The sequence below is a fragment of the Procambarus clarkii genome, chromosome 60 (assembly GCF_040958095.1).
Source record: "Procambarus clarkii isolate CNS0578487 chromosome 60, FALCON_Pclarkii_2.0, whole genome shotgun sequence".
NCBI classification, from domain to species: Eukaryota; Metazoa; Arthropoda; class Malacostraca; order Decapoda; family Cambaridae; genus Procambarus; species Procambarus clarkii.
Window position 1 is genome coordinate 13,230,339 of NC_091209.1, and position 9,626 is coordinate 13,239,964.

A 9,626-nucleotide genomic window follows, 5' to 3' on the forward strand; every position below is an offset into this window, starting at 1 on the left:
CTAAGGTATAATAACTAAATGTTATTTTGATTATCCATTTATTATTTAGCTCATTTTGATTATTATTACATTTTTTAAAACTCATTTTCCTTAGTAATTTGTTGAGAAAACACGATGATAGGTTTGATATTTGAGGTGGCTGTATCTCAGTAAATATGGCTGTATAGGCGTTAATATTTAAAATTAGCAAAGAAAGCCTTTACAGAAAGGAAGGTAAATTGCTGTGGTAAACACAATGGTACCATTTTCAAAACGATTCTATGGCTGGTTTTGATTTTGAGTTTTGTGAAAAATGACGATTTCGACAGGGCTCGGATTCTTGGCAGGCGGCGGGCTGTATGTACCCCATCTTTGTCTTCGTCCGCTGGTCAAGTTTTTATTACTTGATTTAATCATTGTCTATCTTCTATATCTATAAAATACGGATGACTGTCTGTGTAAGGTAAAAGGTACGTAAGTACCATAGAGGTACGTAAGTACATAAGTACCAAACACATACCCATAAAGGTACCATACTCAATCCCATATAAGTGTCATACATATGCCCATATAAGAACAATACATATGCCCATTGAGGTACCATACAAAAGCTCTTATAAGTAACATACATATGCCCAAAAAGGTACCATACTTATGCCCTTATAAGAACAATACATATGTTCTTATAAGTATCATACATATACCCTTATAACTACCATACATATGCCCTTATAAGTACCATAAATGCCCATATAAGTACCATTCATATGCCAATATAGGTACCATACAAATGCCTTTATAAGTAGCATACATATGCCCATATACGCACCATGCATAGTAGTCTCTAAATACATGAGGAATATTGATATAATGTTATTTTGATTATCCATTTATTATTTAGCTCATTTTGACTATTATTACATTTTTTAAAACTCATTTTCCTTAGTAATTTGTTGAGAAAACACGATGATAGGTTTGATATTTGAGGTGGCTGTATCTCAGTAAATATGGCTGTATAGGCGTTAATATTTAAAATTAGCAAAGAAAGCCTTTACAGAAAGAAAGGTAAATTGCTGTGGTAAACACAATGGTACCATTTTCAAAACGATTCTATGGCTGGTTTTGATTTTGAGTTTTGTGAAAAATGACGATTTCGCCAGGGCTCGGATTCTTGGCAGGCGGCGGGCTGTATGTACCCCATCTTTGTCTTCGTCCGCTGGTCAAGTTTTTATTACTTGATTTAATCATTGTCTATCTTCTATATCTATAAAATACGGATGACTGTCTGTGTAAGGTAAAAGGTACGTAAGTACCATAGAGGTACGTAAGTACATAAGTACCAAACACATACCCATAAAGGTACCATACTCAATCCCATATAAGTGTCATACATATGCCCATATAAGAACAATACATATGCCCATTGAGGTACCATACAAAAGCTCTTATAAGTAACATACATATGCCCAAAAAGGTACCATACTTATGCCCTTATAAGAACAATACATATGTTCTTATAAGTATCATACATATACCCTTATAACTACCATACATATGCCCTTATAAGTACCATAAATGCCCATATAAGTACCATTCATATGCCAATATAGGTACCATACAAATGCCTTTATAAGTAGCATACATATGCCCATATACGCACCATGCATAGTAGTCTCTAAATACATGAGGAATATTGATATAATGTTATTTTGATTATCCATTTATTATTTAGCTCATTTTGATTATTATTACATTTTTTAAAACTCATTTTCCTTAGTAATTTGTTGAGAAAACACGATGATAGGTTTGATATTTGAGGTGGCTGTATCTCAGTAAATATGGCTGTATAGGCGTTAATATTTAAAATTAGCAAAGAAAGCCTTTACAGAAAGAAAGGTAAATTGCTGTGGTAAACACAATGGTACCATTTTCAAAACGATTCTATGGCTGGTTTTGATTTTGAGTTTTGTGAAAAATGACGATTTCGCCAGGGCTCGGATTCTTGGCAGGCGGCGGGCTGTATGTACCCCATCTTTGTCTTCGTCCGCTGGTCAAGTTTTTATTACTTGATTTAATCATTGTCTATCTTCTATATCTATAAAATACGGATGACTGTCTGTGTAAGGTAAAAGGTACGTAAGTACCATAGAGGTACGTAAGTACATAAGTACCAAACACATACCCATAAAGGTACCATACTCAATCCCATATAAGTGTCATACATATGCCCATATAAGAACAATACATATGCCCATTGAGGTACCATACAAAAGCTCTTATAAGTAACATACATATGCCCAAAAAGGTACCATACTTATGCCCTTATAAGAACAATACATATGTTCTTATAAGTATCATACATATACCCTTATAACTACCATACATATGCCCTTATAAGTACCATAAATGCCCATATAAGTACCATTCATATGCCAATATAGGTACCATACAAATGCCTTTATAAGTAGCATACATATGCCCATATACGCACCATGCATAGTAGTCTCTAAATACATGAGGAATATTGATATAATGTTATTTTGATTATCCATTTATTATTTAGCTCATTTTGATTATTATTACATTTTTTAAAACTCATTTTCCTTAGTAATTTGTTGAGAAAACACGATGATAGGTTTGATATTTGAGGTGGCTGTATCTCAGTAAATATGGCTGTATAGGCGTTAATATTTAAAATTAGCAAAGAGAGCCTTTACAGAAAGAAAGGTAAATTGCTGTGGTAAACACAATGGTACCATTTTCAAAACGATTCTATGGCTGGTTTTGATTTTGAGTTTTGTGAAAAATGACGATTTCGCCAGGGCTCGGATTCTTGGCAGGCGGCGGGCTGTATGTACCCCATCTTTGTCTTCGTCCGCTGGTCAAGTTTTTATTACTTGATTTAATCATTGTCTATCTTCTATATCTATAAAATACGGATGACTGTCTGTGTAAGGTAAAAGGTACGTAAGTACCATAGAGGTACGTAAGTACATAAGTACCAAACACATACCCATAAAGGTACCATACTCAATCCCATATAAGTGTCATACATATGCCCATATAAGAACAATACATATGCCCATTGAGGTACCATACAAAAGCTCTTATAAGTAACATACATATGCCCAAAAAGGTACCATACTTATGCCCTTATAAGAACAATACATATGTTCTTATAAGTATCATACATATACCCTTATAACTACCATACATATGCCCTTATAAGTACCATAAATGCCCATATAAGTACCATTCATATGCCAATATAGGTACCATACAAATGCCTTTATAAGTAGCATACATATGCCCATATACGCACCATGCATAGTAGTCTCTAAATACATGAGGAATATTGATATAATGTTATTTTGATTATCCATTTATTATTTAGCTCATTTTGACTATTATTACATTTTTTAAAACTCATTTTCCTTAGTAATTTGTTGAGAAAACACGATGATAGGTTTGATATTTGAGGTGGCTGTATCTCAGTAAATATGGCTGTATAGGCGTTAATATTTAAAATTAGCAAAGAAAGCCTTTACAGAAAGAAAGGTAAATTGCTGTGGTAAACACAATGGTACCATTTTCAAAACGATTCTATGGCTGGTTTTGATTTTGAGTTTTGTGAAAAATGACGATTTCGCCAGGGCTCGGATTCTTGGCAGGCGGCGGGCTGTATGTACCCCATCTTTGTCTTCGTCCGCTGGTCAAGTTTTTATTACTTGATTTAATCATTGTCTATCTTCTATATCTATAAAATACGGATGACTGTCTGTGTAAGGTAAAAGGTACGTAAGTACCATAGAGGTACGTAAGTACATAAGTACCAAACACATACCCATAAAGGTACCATACTCAATCCCATATAAGTGTCATACATATGCCCATATAAGAACAATACATATGCCCATTGAGGTACCATACAAAAGCTCTTATAAGTAACATACATATGCCCAAAAAGGTACCATACTTATGCCCTTATAAGAACAATACATATGTTCTTATAAGTATCATACATATACCCTTATAACTACCATACATATGCCCTTATAAGTACCATAAATGCCCATATAAGTACCATTCATATGCCAATATAGGTACCATACAAATGCCTTTATAAGTAGCATACATATGCCCATATACGCACCATGCATAGTAGTCTCTAAATACATGAGGAATATTGATATAATGTTATTTTGATTATCCATTTATTATTTAGCTCATTTTGATTATTATTACATTTTTTAAAACTCATTTTCCTTAGTAATTTGTTGAGAAAACACGATGATAGGTTTGATATTTGAGGTGGCTGTATCTCAGTAAATATGGCTGTATAGGCGTTAATATTTAAAATTAGCAAAGAAAGCCTTTACAGAAAGAAAGGTAAATTGCTGTGGTAAACACAATGGTACCATTTTCAAAACGATTCTATGGCTGGTTTTGATTTTGAGTTTTGTGAAAAATGACGATTTCGCCAGGGCTCGGATTCTTGGCAGGCGGCGGGCTGTATGTACCCCATCTTTGTCTTCGTCCGCTGGTCAAGTTTTTATTACTTGATTTAATCATTGTCTATCTTCTATATCTATAAAATACGGATGACTGTCTGTGTAAGGTAAAAGGTACGTAAGTACCATAGAGGTACGTAAGTACATAAGTACCAAACACATACCCATAAAGGTACCATACTCAATCCCATATAAGTGTCATACATATGCCCATATAAGAACAATACATATGCCCATTGAGGTACCATACAAAAGCTCTTATAAGTAACATACATATGCCCAAAAAGGTACCATACTTATGCCCTTATAAGAACAATACATATGTTCTTATAAGTATCATACATATACCCTTATAACTACCATACATATGCCCTTATAAGTACCATAAATGCCCATATAAGTACCATTCATATGCCAATATAGGTACCATACAAATGCCTTTATAAGTAGCATACATATGCCCATATACGCACCATGCATAGTAGTCTCTAAATACATGAGGAATATTGATATAATGTTATTTTGATTATCCATTTATTATTTAGCTCATTTTGATTATTATTACATTTTTTAAAACTCATTTTCCTTAGTAATTTGTTGAGAAAACACGATGATAGGTTTGATATTTGAGGTGGCTGTATCTCAGTAAATATGGCTGTATAGGCGTTAATATTTAAAATTAGCAAAGAAAGCCTTTACAGAAAGAAAGGTAAATTGCTGTGGTAAACACAATGGTACCATTTTCAAAACGATTCTATGGCTGGTTTTGATTTTGAGTTTTGTGAAAAATGACGATTTCGCCAGGGCTCGGATTCTTGGCAGGCGGCGGGCTGTATGTACCCCATCTTTGTCTTCGTCCGCTGGTCAAGTTTTTATTACTTGATTTAATCATTGTCTATCTTCTATATCTATAAAATACGGATGACTGTCTGTGTAAGGTAAAAGGTACGTAAGTACCATAGAGGTACGTAAGTACATAAGTACCAAACACATACCCATAAAGGTACCATACTCAATCCCATATAAGTGTCATACATATGCCCATATAAGAACAATACATATGCCCATTGAGGTACCATACAAAAGCTCTTATAAGTAACATACATATGCCCAAAAAGGTACCATACTTATGCCCTTATAAGAACAATACATATGTTCTTATAAGTATCATACATATACCCTTATAACTACCATACATATGCCCTTATAAGTACCATAAATGCCCATATAAGTACCATTCATATGCCAATATAGGTACCATACAAATGCCTTTATAAGTAGCATACATATGCCCATATACGCACCATGCATAGTAGTCTCTAAATACATGAGGAATATTGATATAATGTTATTTTGATTATCCATTTATTATTTAGCTCATTTTGATTATTATTACATTTTTTAAAACTCATTTTCCTTAGTAATTTGTTGAGAAAACACGATGATAGGTTTGATATTTGAGGTGGCTGTATCTCAGTAAATATGGCTGTATAGGCGTTAATATTTAAAATTAGCAAAGAAAGCCTTTACAGAAAGAAAGGTAAATTGCTGTGGTAAACACAATGGTACCATTTTCAAAACGATTCTATAGCTGGTTTTGATTTTGAGTTTTGTGAAAAGTGACGATTTCGCCAGGGCTCGGATTCTTGGCAGGCGGCGGGCTGTATGTACCCCATCTTTGTCTTCGTCCGCTGGTCAAGTTTTTATTACTTGATTTAATCATTGTCTATCTTCTATATCTATAAAATACGGATGACTGTCTGTGTAAGGTAAAAGGTACGTAAGTACCATAGAGGTACGTAAGTACATAAGTACCAAACACATACCCATAAAGGTACCATACTCAATCCCATATAAGTGTCATACATATGCCCATATAAGAACAATACATATGCCCATTGAGGTACCATACAAAAGCTCTTATAAGTAACATACATATGCCCAAAAAGGTACCATACTTATGCCCTTATAAGAACAATACATATGTTCTTATAAGTATCATACATATACCCTTATAACTACCATACATATGCCCTTATAAGTACCATAAATGCCCATATAAGTACCATTCATATGCCAATATAGGTACCATACAAATGCCTTTATAAGTAGCATACATATGCCCATATACGCACCATGCATAGTAGTCTCTAAATACATGAGGAATATTGATATAATGTTATTTTGATTATCCATTTATTATTTAGCTCATTTTGATTATTATTACATTTTTTAAAACTCATTTTCCTTAGTAATTTGTTGAGAAAACACGATGATAGGTTTGATATTTGAGGTGGCTGTATCTCAGTAAATATGGCTGTATAGGCGTTAATATTTAAAATTAGCAAAGAAAGCCTTTACAGAAAGAAAGGTAAATTGCTGTGGTAAACACAATGGTACCATTTTCAAAACGATTCTATGGCTGGTTTTGATTTTGAGTTTTGTGAAAAATGACGATTTCGCCAGGGCTCGGATTCTTGGCAGGCGGCGGGCTGTATGTACCCCATCTTTGTCTTCGTCCGCTGGTCAAGTTTTTATTACTTGATTTAATCATTGTCTATCTTCTATATCTATAAAATACGGATGACTGTCTGTGTAAGGTAAAAGGTACGTAAGTACCATAGAGGTACGTAAGTACATAAGTACCAAACACATACCCATAAAGGTACCATACTCAATCCCATATAAGTGTCATACATATGCCCATATAAGAACAATACATATGCCCATTGAGGTACCATACAAAAGCTCTTATAAGTAACATACATATGCCCAAAAAGGTACCATACTTATGCCCTTATAAGAACAATACATATGTTCTTATAAGTATCATACATATACCCTTATAACTACCATACATATGCCCTTATAAGTACCATAAATGCCCATATAAGTACCATTCATATGCCAATATAGGTACCATACAAATGCCTTTATAAGTAGCATACATATGCCCATATACGCACTATGCATAGTAGTCTCTAAATACATGAGGAATATTGATATAATGTTATTTTGATTATCCATTTATTATTTAGCTCATTTTGATTATTATTACATTTTTTAAAACTCATTTTCCTTAGTAATTTGTTGAGAAAACACGATGATAGGTTTGATATTTGAGGTGGCTGTATCTCAGTAAATATGGCTGTATAGGCGTTAATATTTAAAATTAGCAAAGAAAGCCTTTACAGAAAGAAAGGTAAATTGCTGTGGTAAACACAATGGTACCATTTTCAAAACGATTCTATGGCTGGTTTTGATTTTGAGTTTTGTGAAAAATGACGATTTCGCCAGGGCTCGGATTCTTGGCAGGCGGCGGGCTGTATGTACCCCATCTTTGTCTTCGTCCGCTGGTCAAGTTTTTATTACTTGATTTAATCATTGTCTATCTTCTATATCTATAAAATACGGATGACTGTCTGTGTAAGGTAAAAGGTACGTAAGTACCATAGAGGTACGTAAGTACATAAGTACCAAACACATACCCATAAAGGTACCATACTCAATCCCATATAAGTGTCATACATATGCCCATATAAGAACAATACATATGCCCATTGAGGTACCATACAAAAGCTCTTATAAGTAACATACATATGCCCAAAAAGGTACCATACTTATGCCCTTATAAGAACAATACATATGTTCTTATAAGTATCATACATATACCCTTATAACTACCATACATATGCCCTTATAAGTACCATAAATGCCCATATAAGTACCATTCATATGCCAATATAGGTACCATACAAATGCCTTTATAAGTAGCATACATATGCCCATATACGCACCATGCATAGTAGTCTCTAAATACATGAGGAATATTGATATAATGTTATTTTGATTATCCATTTATTATTTAGCTCATTTTGATTATTATTACATTTTTTAAAACTCATTTTCCTTAGTAATTTGTTGAGAAAACACGATGATAGGTTTGATATTTGAGGTGGCTGTATCTCAGTAAATATGGCTGTATAGGCGTTAATATTTAAAATTAGCAAAGAAAGCCTTTACAGAAAGAAAGGTAAATTGCTGTGGTAAACACAATGGTACCATTTTCAAAACGATTCTATGGCTGGTTTTGATTTTGAGTTTTGTGAAAAATGACGATTTCGCCAGGGCTCGGATTCTTGGCAGGCGGCGGGCTGTATGTACCCCATCTTTGTCTTCGTCCGCTGGTCAAGTTTTTATTACTTGATTTAATCATTGTCTATCTTCTATATCTATAAAATACGGATGACTGTCTGTGTAAGGTAAAAGGTACGTAAGTACCATAGAGGTACGTAAGTACATAAGTACCAAACACATACCCATAAAGGTACCATACTCAATCCCATATAAGTGTCATACATATGCCCATATAAGAACAATACATATGCCCATTGAGGTACCATACAAAAGCTCTTATAAGTAACATACATATGCCCAAAAAGGTACCATACTTATGCCCTTATAAGAACAATACATATGTTCTTATAAGTATCATACATATACCCTTATAACTACCATACATATGCCCTTATAAGTACCATAAATGCCCATATAAGTACCATTCATATGCCAATATAGGTACCATACAAATGCCTTTATAAGTAGCATACATATGCCCATATACGCACCATGCATAGTAGTCTCTAAATACATGAGGAATATTGATATAATGTTATTTTGATTATCCATTTATTATTTAGCTCATTTTGATTATTATTACATTTTTTAAAACTCATTTTCCTTAGTAATTTGTTGAGAAAACACGATGATAGGTTTGATATTTGAGGTGGCTGTATCTCAGTAAATATGGCTGTATAGGCGTTAATATTTAAAATTAGCAAAGAAAGCCTTTACAGAAAGAAAGGTAAATTGCTGTGGTAAACACAATGGTACCATTTTCAAAACGATTCTATGGCTGGTTTTGATTTTGAGTTTTGTGAAAAATGACGATTTCGCCAGGGCTCGGATTCTTGGCAGGCGGCGGGCTGTATGTACCCCATCTTTGTCTTCGTCCGCTGGTCAAGTTTTTATTACTTGATTTAATCATTGTCTATCTTCTATATCTATAAAATACGGATGACTGTCTGTGTAAGGTAAAAGGTACGTAAGTACCATAGAGGTACGTAAGTACATAAG